At 45.4% G+C, this 23,435-nt stretch overlaps 1 protein-coding gene across 6 annotated transcripts in view; it reads left to right on the top strand.

Moving 5' to 3' along the window:
* The window catches only part of LOC146821982 (uncharacterized), a 441,926-nt gene that overhangs the window by 121,246 nt on the left and 297,245 nt on the right, over positions 1-23,435 (top strand). For 3 of the 6 annotated variants that reach the window (XM_085613071.1, XM_085613069.1, XM_085613072.1), the window contains exon 2: positions 18,156-18,256. The exons of the other annotated variants lie outside the window; for them this stretch is intronic. The gene's annotated coding sequence lies outside the window, so the exon portion shown is untranslated. The remainder of the gene's footprint in view (positions 1-18,155; positions 18,257-23,435) is intronic. 6 annotated transcript variants of the gene reach the window in all.

The following is a 23,435-nucleotide window of genomic DNA, read 5'->3' as shown; positions in this document are numbered from 1 at the left end:
AACCTCCTGCCAGACTCGAACCTGGTTCCCCAGCTTCAAAGTGGAACTCTCTAGCCGATAAGCCACATCCTCTGTAATTCTACTTTCATGCTGAGCGCAGTGTAATTCCATTAGGTAGTTTTTATGCTCTGGCCTGACAGTGCAGCTGTTGTCGGACACTTATGTGAGCATAACTAAAGAGGGGCTTCGGCTTTGCCCCATGGACATCATTTGGAGGTAGTCAGGGGTCGCAGCTGTGGCCTCTAGCTCGCTCGCTGCTACTCCTGGCACTTCCTTTGTGACTCCTGGCCTCAGACGAGGCAAACGATTTGGTGTGAGGATGTTTAGGTCTGGTTTGCAACCGTCACCTGACCCTTTAATCTACACCAATATTATTCAACAGTTCTTTGCTCCACTCAAATGCATGTCCTTTGCTATGCTATTTACTTTTAATGCTTTGCATTACCATACAACATTCCTTTAAAGCCAGACCTATTGACATTGCAAATGCTTCTTGCTATATTGCACAAGCAAAGCTTCCTGTGATAGTTACAATGGAAAGCATTTATTTATTGACCTCCTCACCATTTCTTTAGCCCCCACACAAATCTCCCTGAGCCTTAACATCCTAAAAGTAACCCAGATTTACCCTTTCTGTTTTTTGGAAGTTGCATGCAGTTACACCACAGAGTGCCACCCCAAAGTTAGAAGCACAATACAAATCGCCTTTTCAAAGGAAACTCAGACCTGATTTTAACTACGGAGTCACTAGTTGTTTTAAGAAGGAGAATTTGGCAAGTGGATTGCGGATAATACTGACATCAACAGAAAAAAGAGACAAGAAGACATTGGAATAGAAGTCCCCTTTTCTGTAAGTTTCACAAAATAAAGGAACCAGTGTAGGGCCCGGTCAGCAGTGGGTGTTGAGGATGCCCTGGGCCAGAGGGCATACCTGTGCACAGGCTTCAGAAGTCTCATTAACATTGAGAGTAGTAATACTATAGTGTAGCTCAGCCTTGTTTTAATTCTATGACACTTTGTAATCCTAACACACCTTGGTTTAAATATGAAACTGTAAGCAGAGAGTCCTTTTCAGGACCGAACCTGGGGACACCAAGCACCCCTGGTAAAATGCTCAGACCAGCCTGCTCCTTTTGCCTCCTTGTGCTAGCTCCTTTTTTCCATCCACCTTTCCATTCTCTCTCTCCTTCACTCTTCTCTGACCTCCCTTTCTTTCTCTCTCTCCCCTCTTCTCTGGCCTCCCTCTCTTTCTCTCTCTCGCCTCCCTCTCTTTCTCTCTCTCTCTCCTCTGGCCTCCCTCTCTTTCTCTCTCTCTCCTCAATCTCTGGCCTCCCTCTCGTTCTCTCTCTGGCCTCCTTTTTCTGGCCTCCCTCTCTTTCTCTCTCTCGCCTCCTTTTTCTGGCCTCCCTCTCTTTCTCGTTCTCTCTCTCACCTCTTCTCTTCTTCTCTGACCTCCCTCTCTTTCTCTCGCTCTCCTCTGGACTCCCTCTCTTTCCTCTTCTTTGGACTCCCTCTCTTTCTCTCCGTCTCTCCGTCTCTCTTCTCTAACCTCACTCTTTCTTTCTCTTTCTCTCTCCTCTTCTTCTCTGACTCCCCCTCTCTCTCCTTCTCTTTTCTCTGATCTCCCTCTCTTTCTTTCTCTCCTCTTCTCTGACCTCTCTCTCTCTCTCCGTTTCTTTTCTCTGATCTCTCTCTCTCTCTCTCTCTCTGATCTCTCTCTCTCTCTCTCTCTCTCTCTCCTTTTCTCTCTCTCTTCTCTGACCTTCCTCTCTTTCTCACTCTCTCTCCTCTTCTTCTCCGACCTCCCTCTCTTTCTCTCTCTCTTAAAGGCCCCCTGTACCTGCTGCAGTTGACCTCTAGGAACTGGGGAAAGTGACACAGGCACCTGCAGTAGCTGTGGACTTTCAATACCGGCCTCTGAGGGCTCCAGCCCACCGGGGAAATGCCCAGAGGCATAAATGGCCTGGTCATTGAGTTTCTTACTATGTATTTTATCTGCACAGAAATCCATTCCTTCTAAGGAATTGAAAAATGTCACTTTCTGGAATGCAGATTGGTGATTAAGGGAGAAGGCTAGCCCTGCTTGGGTTCTTTCTCCCTGTGTGTCTCCTCCGTCTTGTCAGGGCAACCCGGGTTTTGTGCTTCTGATTTTAATGATAAAACTGTTTACTCGTTTTCACTCTCGTTTTATTGTTAAACTGGTCTAACTGATCTGTGGGAAGATTTTTGGAAGCCAGGGTCGGAATGCACGGAGGCATTCCGGCGCCTGCGCACCAGAGCTGCTTCGCATTTTTGTCATCTCTGCTTCAAGGGTTGGGCGCGAGAGTTCTCTTTTGTGAGTTGTTTTGATTCTTCTGTCATGAGTGTGTTGGTTGTCTACCCTAGGGCCTGGAGTGTGAAGCTTCACTCACATTGTGGTCACAGTTCCTAGTCGGGTGCCTGGGAGTGGACAATGGAGGCATCCAGAATGGGAGGCATAAAACATCTGGTTTGTGTGGTGCATATTTCCAATGAAGGTTGGCGAGGTTGTTGATTGCTGTCGCGCAGCTGGGTGCGCTTCGTGATCTATTGGAGGGAGTGTCTGCTTTGCCTGGGGTCACTGGAGAAATATTCTACTGGTATACGGGCCAACTCTTAGTTTTATTGGTCCAGCAGACAATAAAAACGCTGCATGACCACACTGTGTGATCCTGTGCACACTTTACATAGTCTACCCCCCCCCCATCCTGTGGCTGAACAGCATACTGTAAAACCCAATAACTGTGCACATTTACGGCGTCCCTGCAGGCACACCCTGTGTGATCTTGGGCATTCATCACCTCTCTAAGTACTTTTAAATACTTGAGCTCCGTATACACCTTGGACAAACACTCTCATGCATTTGCCCTGCCCAGGTGTTTGCTGCTACATGCATAATACAAAATCGTGCAACACACAATTGCAATTTCTGTGCCCCTTCCGCACAAACACTGTCTCCAGAGCCAAGGCCGGGGTGTTTCTCTGTTCTCATTGGATGGTGGTTGTCCATTTGGTGTTTGTGCTGTTTGGTGTGCAGTGCACTCAGCTCCACGACACAATGGAGCGTAAGGGAGGTAACCCTGCATCTGTTAAGTGCACGCCTGTCTACCCCACCCCAGGTTTGCAGAGGGCAAAGGGAGCAGACTGCAGTTTTCAGACAACAAGAAACATCTCACGACAACTCTGGTGATGTGTGTTTCCGCTGGCATGAGATGTCCGTCTGCTGACACTTTGGAGTAACATGGAGAGTCAATGTGCAGTATTTTGTCCCACACTGCTTCACTATGAAGTCAATTTGAACACTATTTAAAAAAAAAAAAATCTTTCTATTTAATAATAAACATAAAAAAAACATACAAGCAAACCAAAAAGGCAGTACATAACATTACTCAACATTACAAAATGCTCAATACACAATAAAAATATAGAATTAGGCTTTGGGATACATGACAAAAGGAAAACATCCATTATTGTTCCATATTCAAAGCAATTAAATATCTTCATCATCCACCACTAGGGAAGGAGGGAGAACTACAGGAGTGCATAACAGACCGCTAATTGCGTTCCATGTGCCCCATAGTTTGGTCCATTTTCGTGGGCAACCTCTACTTTCAAGAACCACCATCTCAGCCTGCATGCACCAGTCCATGTCTGACTCCCAGTCCTTATAACACAACTGAACTCCACCCCTCCATGATCTAGCGATGTTACGCTTTGCCACCATACATCCCAATGTAACCCACATCTTATCGGTACGTGACAGATCTGTGGCATCCCAAATATTAAGGATACACATCCGAGGGGAGTCGCCTATTTTGGAATTACAAACACGAGTCATACTGGCAATAATTTCCCCCAATACTCTAGAAGAACAGGGCAATACCACCATTGATGTATGTAAGTACCATCTAGGCCACATCCACGGGGGCACACAGGGGAACCCAACACACCCATGTTGACCAGAAAAGAGCTGGTATAGTTTGTCCGATGCAACAATTTAAGTTGTGCGGGTCTAAATCGAGATCAGATCGCCACCTCGCGAGGGGATGCCAGCGCCTATCAATCGCCATCATCTAGATCTCCAACATCGCAGCCCACTTAGCCCACAATTTCTCCTGGGCATCTGGAGTATGATTGAGGTTTTTCTGGTAAGTCAAAGCGATAGCTTTCTCTGGGACATAATCATCCAACAATCTATCCTCCAGAGGCGAAGAAACTGGCACCTCCGAGTCTTTAGGAATGGCTCTATACAATACATTTCTGGCCTGCGGGTAGTGGAAAGTTTCTCGATCATGCAATTGATAGCCCCTTTCTAGGTCAGTAAAGGGAATAACTCTGCCCCCTCGCCCACATGTCCCCGATTGTAGAGAGACCAATCAAGTCCCATTTATCAAACCCTGGCAGCTGGGAGAGCATACCCAAGCGGCTTGATTTCAACAGGGGGGTAACTTGCGTTATTTTTGTCCCTCCACCTCAAAGCCCCTGTTGCTTTATGCCAAATGCCCACCGTAGATGACGTGGGAGTGAATCTAGGTATGTATCGTGTGCCCCCCATAGAGTGCCCTGAGATAGGTGCCAGGTAGCCTATTGTGCCGGTCCATTCTATAAGCGGGGTCCGAGATAGGTCGATGGACCCATCGGTTTAAAACCACCAGCTGCGAAGCCCAGTAATAAGACCTAACGTCCGGCAGGGTGATACCACCGTCGTACCAGCCCATTGTCAACTTAGTACGAGCAAACGGGGGCACCCTGATCCCATAGCAATGCCCTAACTTTGGAGTCAATTTGTTGGAAATAACGTGGAGGAACCTCATATGGTGCATTCTGTAAGGCATACAAAAAACATGGAAGGGCCATCATCTTGTAGAGGGCCGCTCTACCTAACAATGTAAGGGGTAATGCTTTCCAATGGTGGATGTCTGTTTTGAGACGAAGCAAGGGGGCAATAAGTTTCGTGCATAAAAGATGGAGGGTTCTGGCGTGATGTAAATTCCTAAATATTGAAAGCCATCAGTCACTATGTGGGCCGCACAACCCAGCGTCAAAACCGGAGGTGCCCCACTCAACACATACACCATGGACTTGCCCCAATTAATAGTGTACCCTGAATATTTCTGGAATAAAGCAAATATATGGAGGACATGCCGCAGTGAGAAAGGAGGTCTGGCCAGGTACAACAAAATGTCGTCGGCATAAAGGGAAATTCTGTCAGACCAATCAGGCGCCCAATTCAAGCCTCGAATGAGTGGGTCTCCCCTTATCCAAATTGCAAGGGGTTCCAGGGCTAGGGCAAAGAGCAGGGGCGAGAGCGGGCAACCCTGTCTCGTACCCCTCCCCAAGACAAAGGATGCAGAACGCGTACCATTTACGGAAATCAGTGCCAAGGGGTCGGAGTAAATGAGGCACACCCAAGACCGAAATCAACTCCCGAAACCATATCGCTCAAGTGTGGCAAAAAGAAACGACCATTCGATCATATCAAAGGCCATTTTGGCATCAAGGGACATTATAATGGAATCTTCTTTTATAGTGGCGGCCCTGCCCAACAAACGTTGGAGATTCAGCGCCGTATTCCTGATGGGCAGGAAGCCCGATTGGTCCGGATGTATTAATTTAAGAAGACACGGGGAGAGATGGTGTGCTAAGAGCTTGGCTAGGATTTTGACTTCTGGGTCCAACAAAGAAATGGGACGATAGGAACTACATTCCACTGGGGGTTTTCCCTTTTTATGGATTACTACAATGGTAGCTAGCCGTTACGTTGCAGGCAAGAAAGCTTGAATTCGGCACTCTTCGTACATTCTTACCAAGAACGGGGCAATGGTATTAGCGCTGGATGTATATAGTTCTATTGGAATACCACTCTGTCCCATGGCCTTAACTGACTGCAGAGAGCCGATAGCCTTAGACACTTCTGCGGCTGTAAAGTCTGCCTCGAGGCTCACGAGGTCTTGAGCGTCTAGAGTGGGAAGCGACAAGGTGGCCAACAATTCTGCTGATTCAGCCTGAGTGGATGACTGTCTGGATGTGTATACTTGCTCAAAGTATCTGGCGAAGGTTCCCGCTATTTCTGCTCTATCCCTTATCACCTCTCCCCCCTGCCCCACAATCTGGGCCACCCATCTGTTTGCCAACTCTCTTTTATCCAGCCACACTAGCAATTTACTGGCTTTATTATCAATGTCATAGATACGATGCTGGGTGGCATGAAAGCGAATCTTAGCTGCCTCTTCAGCGACCTCCCTATGCTCTTTTTGTTTAATGGATAACTTATGCGCAGTTACCGGAGTATGAGAGGCCACCAATTCGGCTTTGAGCACAGACACCTCTGTTTCTAAGTCCTCCAATTGTTTGCGCTTCTCCTTCCTGTGCCCGGCGACCGCTGCCACCCCGTCACCCCTGATAACCACTTTATAGGCCTCCCAGAGTGTGACACCCGAAGCCACGACCTATTGTTTTCGGCAAAATAATTTTGGTGGTTTTATTCAATTGCTCTCTAATAGCTGGTACCTTAAGATACCACGGGTTGAGTACCATTTCGTGCCTATTGGGCAATGCAGTAGGGCTTGGGCTGCAGGGGGGGGGGGGGGGGGGAGGGAGAACCAGCGCCTCACCCATTTGTTTGGACGGGATGTGTTTTGAAAAAGAATTATTTACATGAAATCACAGCAGACGCGCGTCTCCCGCAACTTTTGTGATGCTCGCCTTTTCTGCTCACTTGTTTGTCCCTTTTCTGTGTTTCTGTGGTTGGTGCGGCTTCATTGAGAATACGCGTGGCCACTATAGTTAAAGCGGACCATGCTGTAATTAAAATACATACATTAAAAGCGTGCGGCCAAAAATTATTTACTTGAAATCACAGCGGACACGCGTCTCCCGCAACTTTTGTGATGCTCGCCTCTTCTGCCGACTTGTTTGTCCCTTTTCTGTGGGTGGTGCGGCTCCATTGTTAATACGCGAGGCCCCAATTGTTGAAGTGGACGCGCTGTAAGGTCCAGTCCTTATGGGCGGCAACAAACTGAGTCAAGGCAGTTCCTAGGAGGGACTAACATGCCTTCTTATGAATCAGAAGCCAGCATTTATGAAGGGCAATGACATAAGCCAATGACAAATATTGACGGAGAGTGTGAGACGCTTCAAGAACATACCCTAATACAGCATGCCTCGCAGAGCGAGCAGCGCATGTGCACTGCCCTTAGGCTCGACCTAAAAAATCCTGGGACACTTTGCAGCAGATCTAAAGTTCTTTTTTGCGTACCTGTGTGTAATAATGAGGAACCGTTTCTGCAACAATATTTGAATTTAATTTGAATTTAAAAAACATTTATTGAGCGCTCTTTTACCAAGCGGTTTCATGGCGCTATATGTGATGCAGTGGACGGCAGCAGCTGGAAGGGCTAGGCAGTGTAAGCTCGCACAAATAGGAAGGTTTTGAGATCCTTCCGAAACTGTAAATAGGAAGGCGATGTGCGAAGGGCAGCAGGAAGGGAATTCCAGAAGACTGGAGCAAGAACAGCGAACTTCGCTCCACCAGACTTCTGTTTCTTAAAACGGGGGGTAGCTAAAAGAGCCATGTGAGTGGAGCGAAGTTCTCTGCCCGGAAGGTAGGGCTTAATAGCTGAGCATATGAACTCGGGGGCAGTACCCGACCTAGCCTGAAAAGTGAGGCAGCCAAGTTTGAAAAGGGCGCGCTCTCTCACCGGAAGCCAGTGTAGTGCTTTGAGCAGTGGAGTGGCCCGATGGTATTTAGGTAGGCCATGGATCAGGCGAGCAGCCTGGTTCTGTACCAACTGCAAGCGGTGGATCGCATAGGCGGGAGCCCCATTATAGATTATGTTGCCATAATCGATACGCGATAATACCATGGCCAGATATTACCTGGGACAGTCTCCAACTTGCCAAGACTGTCCCTCAAAAACGGGACAGCTGGCAAAAATGCGCTTCAGCTGTCCTACCTACTTCCTGTAATCATAAAAATGCATAAGCAATACATCAATAGCAGAGCTTGGAGCTAGCTCTCGTCATACATAGGCTTGTTCATCTGTCATTCACCTTTTACTTCCATTCACTACAGTGTACAGCATGTGCTAATAGATCAGCCCACTTCAGCCGTTGGCTCTTTTACACTGTGAGTAAAAGTACACCTGCCTGTTAGGAAGCACCCATTCACTTCTATTCACATTCCATGTAATTGTCATTTTTTTAGCATTTTTATAGCATGCAAACTTTGCAGCATCTTTTCTTTTTTTTTCTTCCTTTTCTTTTTATTCAAACTATGTTTGGAGTGAAAAAAAAACATATTCAGCTTGCATTAGCTTGGCAATGCCAGGCCTAGCGGCTTTGGTGATGCTTGTTTAGTTATGTTCAATATTTGTTTATTTCTAGGTTGGGCTGGTACGCTAATTTGCTCTTTAAATTGCACGTGTCTGCTCTTTCTCATCCTAAAACTGGCTTCAACTCATTTCTGTTTAATTCGTGGACAAGGAAATGCGACAACCTCATCTATACTTCTTTTGATTTAAAAGCGCTTCCTTTCAGTTTTTTTCTACTTTTCAAGTTGTGCTCATCACAATGAAGGGATTTTTTTAAAGGGCCATATTAAGTGGCAAACTTTGGGGGGCATTGGAGCCTCCAGGACATGTGAAATCATACAAATCGAAAATTTCCCTTAAGCTTTACCATTTTTGGCACTTTCGTAACTCGCTATTCCGCTATCTTTTTGAAGGGTCGGACAGGCCTATAGGGCAGTCAGGTAGTGCCCAATGGGTTGGTCTGACAGGTCAGTTTGTGGACTTGTTGTTTCGCTGCTTGTGGGTCTGGTGGGCTGTTTTTTCTGCTATTCAGGGGCAGTTCCTCTTAAGGAACGTTGGGTGCGTTGACCCTCACACAATGTGAGCCGTCACACACTGCAGCATAAATTATAATGATCCTTACCTTCGGAACATGCAGCAGTACTGTACGCACATTATTGTCTGGGGAGGAGGCATGGCCCTCTTACAGTGCACCCTGTAAAATCATCCATCCTCCTCATGGTTGCAGTGAAGTGCGCATGTGCGATTGGCCATTAGTTTCAATGCAGCCAATCAGAATCTGTGCTGTATGTGAGCGCTATGGGGACAGAGACCCAGCCCCCCTGTATTCGGAGGGAGCTCTAGTTGAGCTGCCCTGCCAATCCTGATGCTGCTTTCTAGCTTAGTGTTGAGATACAGAGCATGAAAGCCGCGTTGTGATTGTATAGGTTTTTGTCCGTCACAGCTCTTTGGGGTCGATTACGATGCTGTTCGGAAAGGCTCAGAATCAGATTCGGGTCTGCCAAATTGGATTCAGACGCTTTGTTTCCAACAGATTCGGAAACCTTTCTGAACGACCGATAACGATATTTGGACTTTCAGAATCGGTTCCGAATCTGAACCGGATGACATTCAGAAAGTACTAGTTGTTCAGAGCCGAATTGTGTGTGTCTATGGGCCGCGTTTCCGAATGACTCTGAAGCTCCCTGACTAAGCAATTACGATGTCCGATTCAGACAGCCCTTCTGAATCGATTGTTCTGGCTCGGATCGGCAGTCGGAATCTGACTTTGGGGGCCCGTAGCAGGCCATCATTCACCCAGGGCCTTCCAAATGGGGTATGTGGTGGTACCCAAGGGACCCTCTTTCTAACCATGCATACTGTGGCAGGCTACATGGGGTGCCCACCACAGGGTGTACGATTTTCCCCACCCACCCCTTTCTTCAATGGGAGCCTGTGTATGCGGTCAGAACACAGGCTCCCGTTGAAGACATTGAGAGTCCGATCGAATCGTATCCGTAAGCATCTGGCTGCATCGTAATTGGTCGGTTGGACTCCCCAGATCCGATTCGGTCGGAAAGCATTACGAGACCAATTCGACTGGAATGCTTTCCGACCGGCTTCGTAAGCGACTCTTATGTTGGCAGTCAGCACCACACAGAAGAAGGCACAAACTGTACTGGAGTACCCAGAAAAGAGAGATTGATGTATTTAAACTTCTCTCAAATTACAGTGGTCAAGCGGAAGGAAAAGTAAGTGCATTTTGTAGGCTTATTTCCTCACCGCTTTCATATTTTACTAGCCATCGCTGCTGCTATTTCCCCGATATTAAAATAAATATTGCCTGTAGCAAACTCAAATCCACGCAGTCTTCCATATCTTTGCAAAACTCTTTTCACAGTGTGTTTTTACAAGTTCAAAACTGCCCCAATTTCCAGCAAACAAGTGCCACTTTTTTTAGCTTTCTAATTCTCTAATGGAGGTCACTTTTATTTCGGTGCCCGGACTTATTTTTCTGTCCCAGTCAGACCTTATCTCATTCCATTTGTTTAATTTTTTTTCTAACTCTGTCACTATATCCCAAAAAATGCATTTACATTTTGTTGGTAAGAATTCTGGTGTTAATGCTGCACTAGAATGCGAGCTCCCCTTCAGACAAACGACCTCTTTACTCTGACATTAAACAACATGGGGCCATCATTTCCTTTGGTTTTTGCTTTGTTCGCCATAAGTTGGCAGGGTATGCTCAGACGTGAGTCCCTTGCTCACTTTGCCACTGGATTCAAGCAAGCCTGGCTGGACTGTTCCCATGAGGCACAGGGTCAGACTGATTTGCATATGGCCATGTCTGAACTGGGGTGGCAGAGTGGGCTAAAGAACGGTGATGGATTAAACCCAGATCAGTTGACTGGGTGTGAGTGCTTGCAATGTTCAACACTCCGTCCATCATTTCCTTTGGTTTTGCTTTGTTCGCCATAAGTTGGCAGGGTATGCTCAGACGTGAGTCCCTTGCTCACTTTGCCACTGGATTCAAGCAAGCCTGGCTGAAGACGGCTGAAATGCCAGAAACCGGTCCTAGGAAGCTTGTTTCCGGTCCAGGGAAGACATGGCTTGGCAGTTCGGGCTGGACTGTTCCCATGAGGCACAGGGTCAGACTGATTTGCATATGGCCATGTCTGAACTGGGGTGGCAGAGTGGGCTAAAGAACGGTGATGGATTAAACCCAGATCAGTTGACTGGGGGTGAGTGGTTGCAATGTTCAACACTCCGTCCATCATTTCCTTAGGTTTTGCTTTGTTCGCCATAAGTTGGCAGGGTATGCTCAGACGTGAGTCCCTTGCTCACTTTGCCACTGGATTCAAGCAAGCCTGGCTCAAGACGGCTGAAATGCCAGAAACCGGTCCTAGGAAGCTTGTTTCCGGTCCAGGGAAGACCTGGCTTGGCAGTTCGGGCTGGACTGTTCCCATGAGGCACAGGGTCAGACTGATTTGCATATGGCCATGTCTGAACTGGGGTGGCAGAGTGGGCTAAAGAACGGTGATGGATTAAACCCAGATCAGTTGACTGGGGGTGAGTGCTTGCAATGTTCAACACTCCGTCCATCATTTCCTTTGGTTTTGCATTAAACAACATCACCAACACAGCTGAAAGTCTTCCAGATCTATAATTGTTTTTGGCTTTTCCAATACAGGCTTATCTGTTCTTAACTTGACTTTCTTAGCTCATTCACAATGTGAAAGATGGGCAGCCTATTTAATTTATGACAAAAGTAAATCGTAGACTTAAAAAAAGTGAATGTGTTAGGCAGAACCTAAATGAGTTTTATACAGGAGTATTCTTTTCTGTACTCCTGCTTCCCTTTAGGAATCGGGACCTGAAACATCGAACTAACTCTTTCGAAAAATGCAAAGTGAGTACAACTCTGGCTTTTTGTACTCCTTGCATATGAGTATTCCCAGAACCTTCTAATTTTAGTTGATTTGCGGCTAATTCACAAGAGTACGTAAGAGTGTATTAGGATTAATACTTTATGTAACCAAAATTAGTTTGTGAAAAGTCCCCCGTGAGTCCATACCGAACGGATGGCATAATTTTAGCATCCTACAAAGGCTGAAACACTGAGCCAGACCTGCCATCCTGCAAGGATAGGAATCTGTGGCCCGAGGACACTTAGCTGTCATGAGTGAGGTGGCAGAATAAAGGTGCCAAAGACGATGCCTCTCAACTTGTGGTACAAGACAGGGACTTAAATAAGAGGTCGCCAACAGAATCCAGATATGACGCGTGTCCATCTTCTATAAGCATCTATGCAAGAGTGTCACCTCTGGTACTTGTAGTGCTCTATTTCCTTGGTATTCTATTCAATGCTTAAATAAATTATATTTGTAGAGGTTTACTAGGTTTAGTACACTGCGCTGCACACTAGTTCAAAGCTTAATTTGTACAAAAATAGAGCAAGGGCTAAGTATTTTTCTCATGAGCCTGATGCTGGGGTTGTGGAATGCCAAGGTTGCCTAATTTTGATTCCACACAAGACTTTGTTCTACCACCCTACCTTTCCCATTAATTTACGTAGCCTTTGCAAGTTTTTTTCATCCGGTTTCGTCTTTGTCAGTTTTTTTTACCTTTTGCTTCCTCCTCCTGTCTTCCTCTTCTGCCTTTATCTATCTTGCTCTGGTCAAACTCTGATCTTAAAAAGAGCTGGAGAGCACCACCTACAAGCACTGGCACAAATTAAGCATCTCTGTATGCTGTACTTGGGCTGCAGAGAGCCTGTATACCAACTCTGATGTGTACACAGTATTGTCTGGACTCCTCGTGGACAGCAGGGGAGGAGCAACCATTGGTGCAGTAGGTGCTGTGGCACCGGTCTCCGGGCCCTGAGAGGCCGATAGACCTCTAAGCGTTGCTGTATTACACTACCCAACAGTACACAAAAGGGGCCATTTTCCTTGCTACGTTTCTATTGCACAAGGCAGTGCAGCTCGACTCCCATTAATTCCTGGATTTGGAAATTCCCATGAAGTTTCCAAATCCCACAAAGATATACTTCTGACCTCACCTGCCAACAGAGTTGATCAACTTAAGAGCAGACATCAGTGCTCTGAAGCTATTGTCATAAATCAGCACTTTATAAGACAATTTAATAAATAAATTAGAGCTACTGTCTACATAACATACATTGTCAGTATCATTACAGTTACCCATATCTTTTCTTACCTTTCAAAGTAATGACTCTACAGAACTGAAATATATGATACTGTCGCAGCAGTATTCAGTTACAGCGTTTCATAGTGCAAAGCAGGTGAGTGGTGTGTGTACAATCATAGTATTTTGTATTTCAAAGTTTAAAGAGGGAGCAGAAAAAAATCAACTGCTGTAAAACTGACGTCGCTTCCAGAATCAATTAGTTTCGGAGTTATACGCTAATGCGGGGGAGATGGAAACTGCGCTTTGGTGTAAAACTGGACATGAGGGTTGGTGGTGCACGCTGCTGATTTTTAGTAGATTATTAGAGTGTACAGAGAGTCCTCCATATCACAACCTCCCAATATGGGGAAGATTGAGGGCTTGTCTTTTGTCATCACCCCTATCCCCTCCTTCACAGTGGCAGGGCAACTAGTCTGTTGACCGCTCAGCGGGGCATCTGAATCACTCAATTTATTAATAGATTGGTCAACTTTCCGGCACTCACGCAAATTTTTTGCTGTTGGGCGATTTCAATCTACATATTGTCGATCCGGACTGTTTGATGGCCAATCAATTCCGCAATACTCTTGAGGGATTTAACCATATTCAACACGTCACAGGGCTGACCCATAAAGCGGGTCACACACTCAACCTTGTTTTTTCACACTCCTTGAATATGCATATGAGCCCAATTCTCAAATTAACTCGGTCCGATCCTTCCTTAATACCTTTTAAAATGCGTAGGATCTTCCCTACATGGAACTCCACATGCATAAAGTTTCCAGCTCATGGAAGCAAGTATCTGGACCCCTATTCTCAGAAGCGTTGCAGGTTAATCCACTTGCACTCTCAGGAGCAAGATGCTCTGTCCTGGCCAATGTTAATAATTGGGTAACTTTAGCCCTGGAGAGCATCATCAACTCCATCGGCCGCCTGGTTTACTGATTCATTAAAAACTGCGAGATTCAACTGTAAACTCCTTGATCGCAAGTGAAGGAAATCCTATGACCCTGTTGCAAAACTAACTTATAAAAGAGCGCTAAATACTTTTACGGAGTGCAGTGTGCAAGGCACATAAAGAGTTCATTTCATCTTCTATCGCCACAGCCACGAATAAACCTCTCAAACCTTTTTAAAGTGGTGAACTCTTTTCTGCCCCTTAGTGCTTTGCAAAACACTTTGATTCCATCTGCCATAATGTGTGAAGAACTCTGACTTCTTTTATCATAAAATCCAAAGGACAAGGCCCCAACTCCCATCAACGACAGGAACACTCATCCGGGACCTTTACTAAACAGTCAAGACTCCCTTACACTTATAGAGGCTTCCACCTACTGGCCAGTTGTAAGTCTGGGTCCTCTTTGGACCAATGCCTTCCACACATCCCCAAAATGGCCACACCAATAATCAGCCCCATTTTTCATAAGCTGTTCAATATCTAGCTATAGGCAGCAAAAGTGTCTCGAGCTTGGAAGCAGGCTATGCTTCTACCTTTATTGCAGAAAGCTGATGCGGACCCCAAGGTGAATAGCAATTTTAGGCCTATCTTCCTGCCACTAGCTGCTGTCAAAATGTTAGAGAAGTGGGTTACTGTCAAATTTCTAGTTTCTTGGAAAACAACAACTTGCTCCACAACACTCAGTCAGGATTCTGTGTTGGCTACAGCACCGAATCCGTTCTTTTGGAGGTCGCTGAATTTATTAAGGACAAATTTGATTCCAACTTCAACTTATCCTTTGAAGCTCAGGTCAGATTTGTGTCTGCCAGCTGTTTTCTTATGTTATAATCAGTTAGGAAGATGATCAGTGGCGGCTGGCATGCACGGAGGGTAGTGGGGTAGGGGAGACAAAAAATAAATAAATAAAATAGACTTCCCTTCCAGGCTTACAGCGCAACATCCTCCTCCCTCGGGTGTCTTCTGGAAGCTCCGCATCCAGGAGAAAACTGCACTACCCAATCCTGGCGCTGCTCTCACAGCATGAGAGAAGCACCAGGATTGGAGGAAACAGCCTCACTCTCTCAAGAGCACAGAAGGCATACGCTTGAAGTTTAAAATGTACATGTCTGGCTGGCTGACCCAAGATGTCCGCCATAGAGACATGAGGATTTTAAAGCGCACAGCTCCCTGCTGCTGTCACTTGGCAGCACTGGTCTGCCCCGTCCTGACATTTTGTTTGGAATGAGGTGCTGAAAAATCACCAGGCAATGCTCCTCTGCTCAAATGAAGGAGCCACCCCTGGTATGCAGACAGTCCTTGTCAGGGCCAAACCTGGGGGCCAAAAGCACCCCTGGCAAAAATACTCAGACCAGCCTACTCCTTTTGCCTCCTTGTGCTAGCTCCTTTCCTCCTTCCTTCCATCCATCCATGCTCTCTCTCCTTCTCTGGTCTCCCTCTCTTTCTGTCTCTCTTGAAGCCTCCATGTACCTGCTGCAGTTGACCTCTCTAGGTGCTGGAAAGTGGCTCAGGAACCTGCAGCGACCGTGGACTTTCAATACCGGCCTCTGAGGGCTCCAGCCCGCCAAGCAAATGCCCAGCCCTGGTCATCGAGTTTCTTCCTATGTATATTATCTGCACAGGCATCCATTCCTTGCATGTATTTGAAAAATGTCACTTTCTGGAATGCAGATTGGTGATTAAGGGAGACGGCTAGCCCTGCTTGGGTTCTTTCTCCCTGTGTGTCACCTCCGTCTTGTCAGGGCAAACCGGGTTTTGTGCTTCTGATTTTAATGATAAAACTGTTTACACGTTTTCACTCTCGTTTTACTGTTAAACTGGTCTACCTGATCTGTGGGAAGATGTGTGAAGCCAGGGGCGGAATGCACGGAGGCATTCCGGCGCCTGCGCACCAGAGCTGCTTCGCATTTTTGTCATCTCTGCTTCAAGGGTTGGGCGCGAGAGTTCTCTTTTGTGATTTGTTTTGCTTCTTCAGTAATGAGTATGTTTGTTGTCTACAATATGTCCTGGAGTGTGGCGCTTCACTCACATTGTGGTCAAAGCTCCTGGTCAGCTACCTGCCACGTTGAAAATCTTCTTAGCGTTGCACAGTGGGATATTTTGAGTGTCAGGCAAAGTTATAAAGAGGAATCATCATATGATGTCCTAAGAAGGGCGTCATGTGATGTGTCTTAGGTGCACTGATCGAAAAACATGACTCAGAACCCATAGTCTCTGTGACTGCAAATCACGGACTGGCAGCAACTGCACCAGCAGCAGTGGCGGGCGCAACTTAACGGGGTGGCAGGGTGGGGTGGAGGCGTGGTAAACAAAAGGGGAGAGAAGTTGGCCTAACGGCTATGTCGGTCGACCTCGAATGAAGCTGATCATCCTGTGATTCTGGGCAAATCACTTAATCTCCCCGTGCCTAACAAAAATGAATGTGTCCTCATGTAACGCAAGTGGTGCTATGTAAAGTGCTCTGACACCCGATACCGGGTCAAGTTCGTGCTACATAATACTCCGTAAAATAGAAAATACATTTTTACAAAAGCCTTTACCTGCAGGCCGGCTGCCGCCTCTTAATCTTTTTCGCCCGCTTCCAGGGGCAGGAACCAGGCTTCCAGACTCCCCTAGCCAATCATGATGTTCCTGATAGCAGTGTTGTGATTGGCTGAGCGCCATGGTTCAGCACTCAGAGAGGGACTTGGGGCCTGGGCATGTTCTTCACCCAGGCGGGCCCAAGAACGCCGGCCAAACACTCCAGTGCACTTGAGTGAGTACTACCACTCCTCCCCTCTTCCTGTTAGAGCCAGAGCCAGCCCCACCCTGCCCCTAACCAGCTGAGTCAAGCAAAAATAAAATGATAATAACGTTTGTTAATATCATTTTATTTTTCCTTTTTCAACTGCTCACGGAGGAGCCACCCCCTGAAGATGATTCATCTTATCCCATAGGAGAGCTGCAATTCTGTGATCCACGCTCTGTTTATATCAAATCTAGACCATGCAAACAGCCTGTATTTGGGTTTGCAGCCTACCTGCTCCACCGCTTACAGATCATTCAGAATGCGGCAGCACGGCTGATCCTGAAGTTATCTGCCTGTGCCTCGGTCACGGCCCCGGCCCCCCTGCACAGACTTCATTGGCTGCCCATTGTTAGCCACATTCAATTTAAGGCTCTAATACTCACCTATAGAGCCTATGAGCACAAAGGCCCAAGCTATCTGAGGAAGAAATTAATTCCCTATCATCAGGTGAGAGCCCTCCTCTTCAATGAACAACATTTCTGAAATGTGCTGAGGATCAACAAGACAAGAAGAGGGGGACGTTCCTTTTCTTACCTAGCCGCCAAGCTCTGGAACTCCTTGCTGTCAACCCTTCACCTTGCACCCTCTCAATCAGTCTTCTGTAAATTGTTGAAAACATACCTGTTTGAGAAGTAGGGTCCCTGTAATGATTCTGGGGTAATCCTTCAGTGCACCACAGAATTGCTAGCGCTATGACGCCTCCTCGGAGGTAGACGCGCTCTTGATAAATTCTATTGTATTGTATTGTAGATTCTCTGCCACATGTGAGATTCCTTTGCCTCTTGCAGGATATAAAATGCCAGTTTATTTGAGCAGTGTGAAGGAACGTGTTACTGTAATGAGTGTTTTAATTCGAGAGGTAGCTATGACTGACACACATGGAAGGCAGTCTTTAGACTATGTAACTAAAATGCAAAAATGTAAGTTGAATCTGTATATCTATTATGAGATGCGAAAAAGAAGGGGGGGGCTGAGGAGAGGGCAATGGTTTGAAGGTTCTTATAATAGATCCCTGAAGATACGAATAGTGAATTTGAAAATAAACATATGGCGAATTCACAATCTTTTAAAAACGGTCGTATTCTGCAGCTAGGGAGGATCTCTGTTAGGCTCTGAAATATCAATTTATATTATAAGAACCTTCAAACCATTGCCCTCTCCTCAGCCCCCCCCCTTCTTTTTCGCATCTCAGAATTTAATTATAAATGAATCTGATGAATAAGCTTGAATTTAACGTTTTGTCAACCAATAAACAAAGGTTTTTATATTTAATGAACCTCCAATTTATGTTCAAAAGAAAGTCCGGTCTAAATATACGATCTAATAACACGATGTTTACTTTTATATCTAATTTTCATTTTTGTTCTTTATTTAGTTTATTTCCCCTTCTTCTTTTTTTTTTCTTTAATTTTAGGCAAATTTGAATTGTTTATACATCGGATTGAAGAAGATATTCATCCTTCAATTTGTGAACTATATTCTGAAATTTAGAAACTGTCTTGCTGTCGACTTAAGGTGAGACAGCGCTCACTACATATAGGTTCTAACTAATATAGTTAGATGAAAGCATGAGTATATTCTGTTTATAAAAAACAGTACTTTAACAAAAAGATCTCCAGACATTTAGGATGTGTTATGTGTATTTGTTAGTACATTCTTTCAAAGTAAATTGTATTTTACATAAAATGTTTGTGCGATTATTAGTTTGTATTTATTCATACTGTGCGCTTGTCCGTCATTGTAATTAGTGTTATATAAATGTTTTTTCATTTGTTGCAGCCCTGAAGAAGTTCCGTCAATTTGTTTATATAGGAACGAAACGCGTTGGCTGTTTTCTGCGCATTTATCATCTGTGAAATAAAAGCTTTGAAAAAAGAAGAGAATAAAATCTTTTGGACTTTGTATTTTATGTTTAGTGCACCTCCATTTGTAAAAAATAGTGCTCAATTTGAGCGTGTGGTTCCCAGTGCTCGGCACTGGCACTTAATTGTCAACACCGGTGCCTGTGACAGTCTACTACAAGCTGGCACAGTTATTTGTTAATTTAATACACATTAAAATGACTATTACCTGCCACCCAAACCATTCTTATAGCTTGGGAGCATGAAATGTTCGGAATCGTCACATTTATAGTTGTGTGATGGTTAATAGTTGTGTTTTTTACTAAGTCTGGGCGGTGAACTCTGCACGCGGAGTTTGCAGAGTTTTCCGCACTCCGCATTATGCGGAGCTCCCGGAGTCCTGAACAACTCTGCTCCGCTGAGTTTTTTTCCCTTGCTCGTATTCATCAACGTCCAGTTGGCAAGCGCAAGTGAGGAAAATCCACATCCCGGCAAGATTTTTCCTCATTCGTGATCGTCAACATCAAGTTGGTGAGTGCGAGCGTGGAAAATCAACCTCCCTGCGCGATTTCTCAACGCGGATGTTCAGATTTCTCATTGCAAGTGGTCGCGTATTCTTGCAACCGCTCGCATTGAGGAACCGTCCGTTCGAGTTGAGAAAGCTGCTGCTTGAGTAAAATTCTACTTGAGCGGCAGAAATGAAGTAGCGCCCGCTTGTGCTGTGCATGGTGCCGTTCACAATGATTGCGCAGTGCGGACAAGCACCTGGCACTGAAAACCACTGCGAACAGCATTTATCTAAAGAAACTCCGCCGCTTGCGGAGCTCTACGTAGATCGGCAGAGTTTTTTTTTTTGCACTTAGCGGAGTTCCGCATTGTGGAACTCTGTGAACTCTGCCCAGGCTTAGTTTTTACTATCGTTGGCAACATGGCAGGGGCAGTGTGTGGTGTAAGCTGCAGCAGCCCCCTGACAAGAGCCCTGGTACTTATGTTTTTTTTAACATATTAAGCCCTGCTTGTACAGTATCTATTTTCACCCTGCCTCTAAATCAGAAAGGATGGAGACTATTAGTGGGACTTGTGGTCCTGTGCAGATCCCGCTTGTATGTCTGCATATTGCATATTGCATGTTTCTGAACACTGTAACTTTAAGAATGCAGAAAAATAAAAAGACTGACAATGTCATTTTTCAAGTTGCAGATGCTCATCCCGGCATGTACTGTTGTTCATACTTGTCCACGAAAGAGATCCAAATATAGACCGTTTTGGCAGACAGATGTTCATCTCGCCTCCAGCATCTGCTTTCCGTGTCATCTCTTTTCAGCCCAGTTCAGGCCGCTCTTGATTGTAACTCTGCTACTGATTTTTATTTTTTAATTATTTGAGCTCATAACAAGGTTCGTACAGAGAAAGCTGCTCGAATAAAGCAGAATCTTAAAGATATTAAACAAAGATGCTCAAATATTCATAGCGATAGGCAATTAAAATCCATCCCTAAGGTGTAATTACTTCTTAGGCCTCAGTGTGTGTGTCTGCCAACAGGAAGCGGAAATATTTCAACAAACACATTCCTAACCGCACGGTCTGCCTCATTTCCATGCTGTGTCTGTAAGGAGCGAAAAACAGAGTAGAAATGGAACTCACACCAAGTTTCTTAAATGAGCGACTCGGATTTCTTAATTTAAGTTTCAGTCTTACCCAGATCACCATAGTGACCCAGTGTATGCAGCCTTGAAAGCCAGATTCTTCTAAGTGCTTTATGATTTTCTTTCTTGTTCAGCTTTTGATTGTTACAGTGTCCTGTAATAAGTTGTAAAACAAAAGTATTTTTATGTTCTTCCATCTTATTGTCATGCCTTTCAACATGTCGGGTGCAGCGGAAGTGACATCACACCCCTGTGAGCCCTCCCCCCACCCCATCAGTGTTGGCTCTTTGCCTCATCCGTAACCCCTACAGAGTAGAAATCCCAGATATTAAACATGGTCATGTTCACATTCCATTCCTGCTACTGGCGTCCTGACCTCCACGGCAAGGGGTAGCAAGCGCACGCCGCAGGGGAGCAGACGCTACTGCTCACTACTCTTTTGTCGTCCATGAGGAATGGTGGTCCCTATCCCAAATGCTTCCAAATCCCCACTGAGTATGTAATCAGTCTGGCATGCATGACACTTTCATACTTCAATGTGTTGATGAAAACAGCATGAAAGACGTGCCGTATTATACTAAACGCCGAGGGGTCACAACCGGCGTTTGCACCTGCTTTTGTGAACCTCAGGGCACTTTGGTATTACAAAAGGGGGCGCAGACACTTGTAATGCAGATCACTCTGGTACTACTTGTGCGCCAGCATGAGCTTAAAAGGGCATTCACTCATGCAAAGGGTGGACCCCTTTTGTCATTGTGCTCGCACTGTTTTGCAGATGTGTGAGCAGGGGCAAATACGACATTAGGAGGCAGAGCGATTGTGTGAAGTAGGGGAGCGGCCAAAAGCTGAAGACAGACCTGCCTGATAGCCACCGTTTCCTACCATATTGAAAGAGGTGCTCCTGAATACTTCTGTAGTAATGCAAAGACTGAATGCGCCAGGACAAGGTGGGAGGACTGTGAGGAAATTGTTAAGATTGGGCTGTAGAATTCCTCCAATCACTGACTAGTGCACAGGATAAATCTGCCACCTTCACCACCACCTCTTCTGAACCAGGGCCGGCTTTAGCGCTGGTGGCGCCCTGTGCGACAATGTTTGTTGGCGCCTCCCCAATGTCCAGCTCCACCACAGATTCTCTCACTAGCACCCTTTAACAGTCTCCATAACCACACTTTCTCAGATACATTGAATTAGTTATATAGCGCCACTCATGCCAGTGTAGGGTGTCAGAGCACTTTGCATCACACACACATTACACAGAGACAATCAATCATACGTGTTTTAAATCGGAATATAGGAAATGTTTACATAAGCCAAAGGACTAAAAGTGTAGGAGTCACATGTCCTCCATACTGGTAGGCAGTATAGTTTAAGAGTGCTTGGTGTGGAGAAGCGCACACTCGAAAAAGAAACAGCATCGTTTGGAGTTTTCTTTAATAATAAGAATCGATTTCTAGTCAAATTAACCGTTTATGCAACATTAATCAATGTTCTAATGTATGCTTTGCAGTGTGTATGCAGTTCTGTGATGAAAGTTAATATCTCACTGTTGAATATTAGGACTTTAAGTTATAAATTTCAAGTAACAAAAGGATGTCTCTTTTGAAAGCAGTAACCTGCTGATCTGTTTACATCATACGCACTCTGAAATCAACTTGGTACACGTTCTTTGCAGCAGGCATATTAACCCCCTGCACTAACTTCACAGAGGTCAAAACCTCAACTATACAAAACACTGAGCTCTCTCCAGGAAGATAATTAATCACACCAGTTATCTTGACATTTTTGTGAGGCCTGGTAATTGCCGGAGGAAAGAAACGCTGCAGCAGGTGCTTCAAAAGCATAATAAACTTGCAAACACGGTGCCCCCAGGAAGCCAGCACCCGGTGCGGTGGCACCGGTCGCACCGCCCTAAAGCCGGCCCAGTTCTGAACATTCCTGGAGCTTGAAAGACTCCATCTGATGAGGGCCTTGAAGGAAGATAAATCCTGATTACGGGCTCCGGCTGGAAGAAGAGAACTCACACAAGGACTAGAGGACTCTTGAAACAGGGACTGGAACTGCTGTCCATGTATCTACTAGCTGACCTCCTGTTCATCTGCTACAGGGACACAAAAAGCAGAACGATTGCTGACTCCAAGAGGGCCCAGATGACCAAAGAAGACTAGACATTGCAGCAGTGGTGGCTGGAGAGGGATCTAGTGCCCAGAAGCCCGCCTCTAGGAGCTTGAGGCTGCAGGGTTGACCTTAGGGAGCTTGCTCATCAGTTGGATAATAAACCAGCAGATAAAACCTTTGACCAGGACAACCTGCTTTTTTTAAAGCTATATTATAATGGTTCTTCCATTTTACTCTGGTAAGACATTACATTAAAAGACATCATGCTGCAATCGGGTCATCACTAAGAACATAAGTGAAGTAAACCTGGGAATACAAAGCGATAGCAAGCCTGGTCATGTGATGTGAATCCTGAGAATGAAGGCAAGATGGTGTCTGTGTCCTGATACACCTGTGACCGGGACAACCTGCTTGGTACATCGAACCTCCGCTCCATCGCAATCTGCCTGAAATTGTTCTAAGGCCCCGCTGCTCCATATACTGTGGTTTTTCCATAGTGCTTGTCTTTTTCTGGACACTTTTTGGTTCCCCTTAACCTATTGTAATTATCTTGAAGTCTATTTGATCATTGCAATTTTCTCTGTGTCTGAATTGTTTTTGGAATTGCATTGTTTTGTGTTCCTTCCTCTAAGATTGTTGGTACTACTTGGAACGTATCACACGCTCCTCTGTGTATTGCCTTCTGCTTGTGCTGTAGCGAGCAGGGGTCGAGCAGAGATTCTCTCATAACTGTGTTTTGACCTTACCAGAGTAGGTTTAGTGAGATGGCAGTGGTGCCCACCTCCCAAAGTAATTTCTAATAACCACACTCACCCTAGAGAACACTGCCAGATAGAATTCTATCAAATAAAATATTTTTTTAAAAGCTCAGGCAGATTGAAATGCAAATAACTGAACTATTCCAAATAATTTACATCCATGTAACCATGAAAATATACTTTAAAAAATCCACTCTGCCCTTGTGCATACACTTCCCACCCACAACTTTATGGGCATAGTTCAGTAGGGAAAAGAATGTTGGTTTTACAACCCATAAACTTGTAATAATCACAGTCAGGGAAGCATTAACAATGGCAACATTGTACAGGA

Source organism: Triturus cristatus, chromosome 6 (assembly GCF_964204655.1).
Source record: "Triturus cristatus chromosome 6, aTriCri1.1, whole genome shotgun sequence".
NCBI classification, from domain to species: Eukaryota; Metazoa; Chordata; class Amphibia; order Caudata; family Salamandridae; genus Triturus; species Triturus cristatus.
This window is presented reverse-complemented; position numbering and strand designations above follow the sequence as displayed.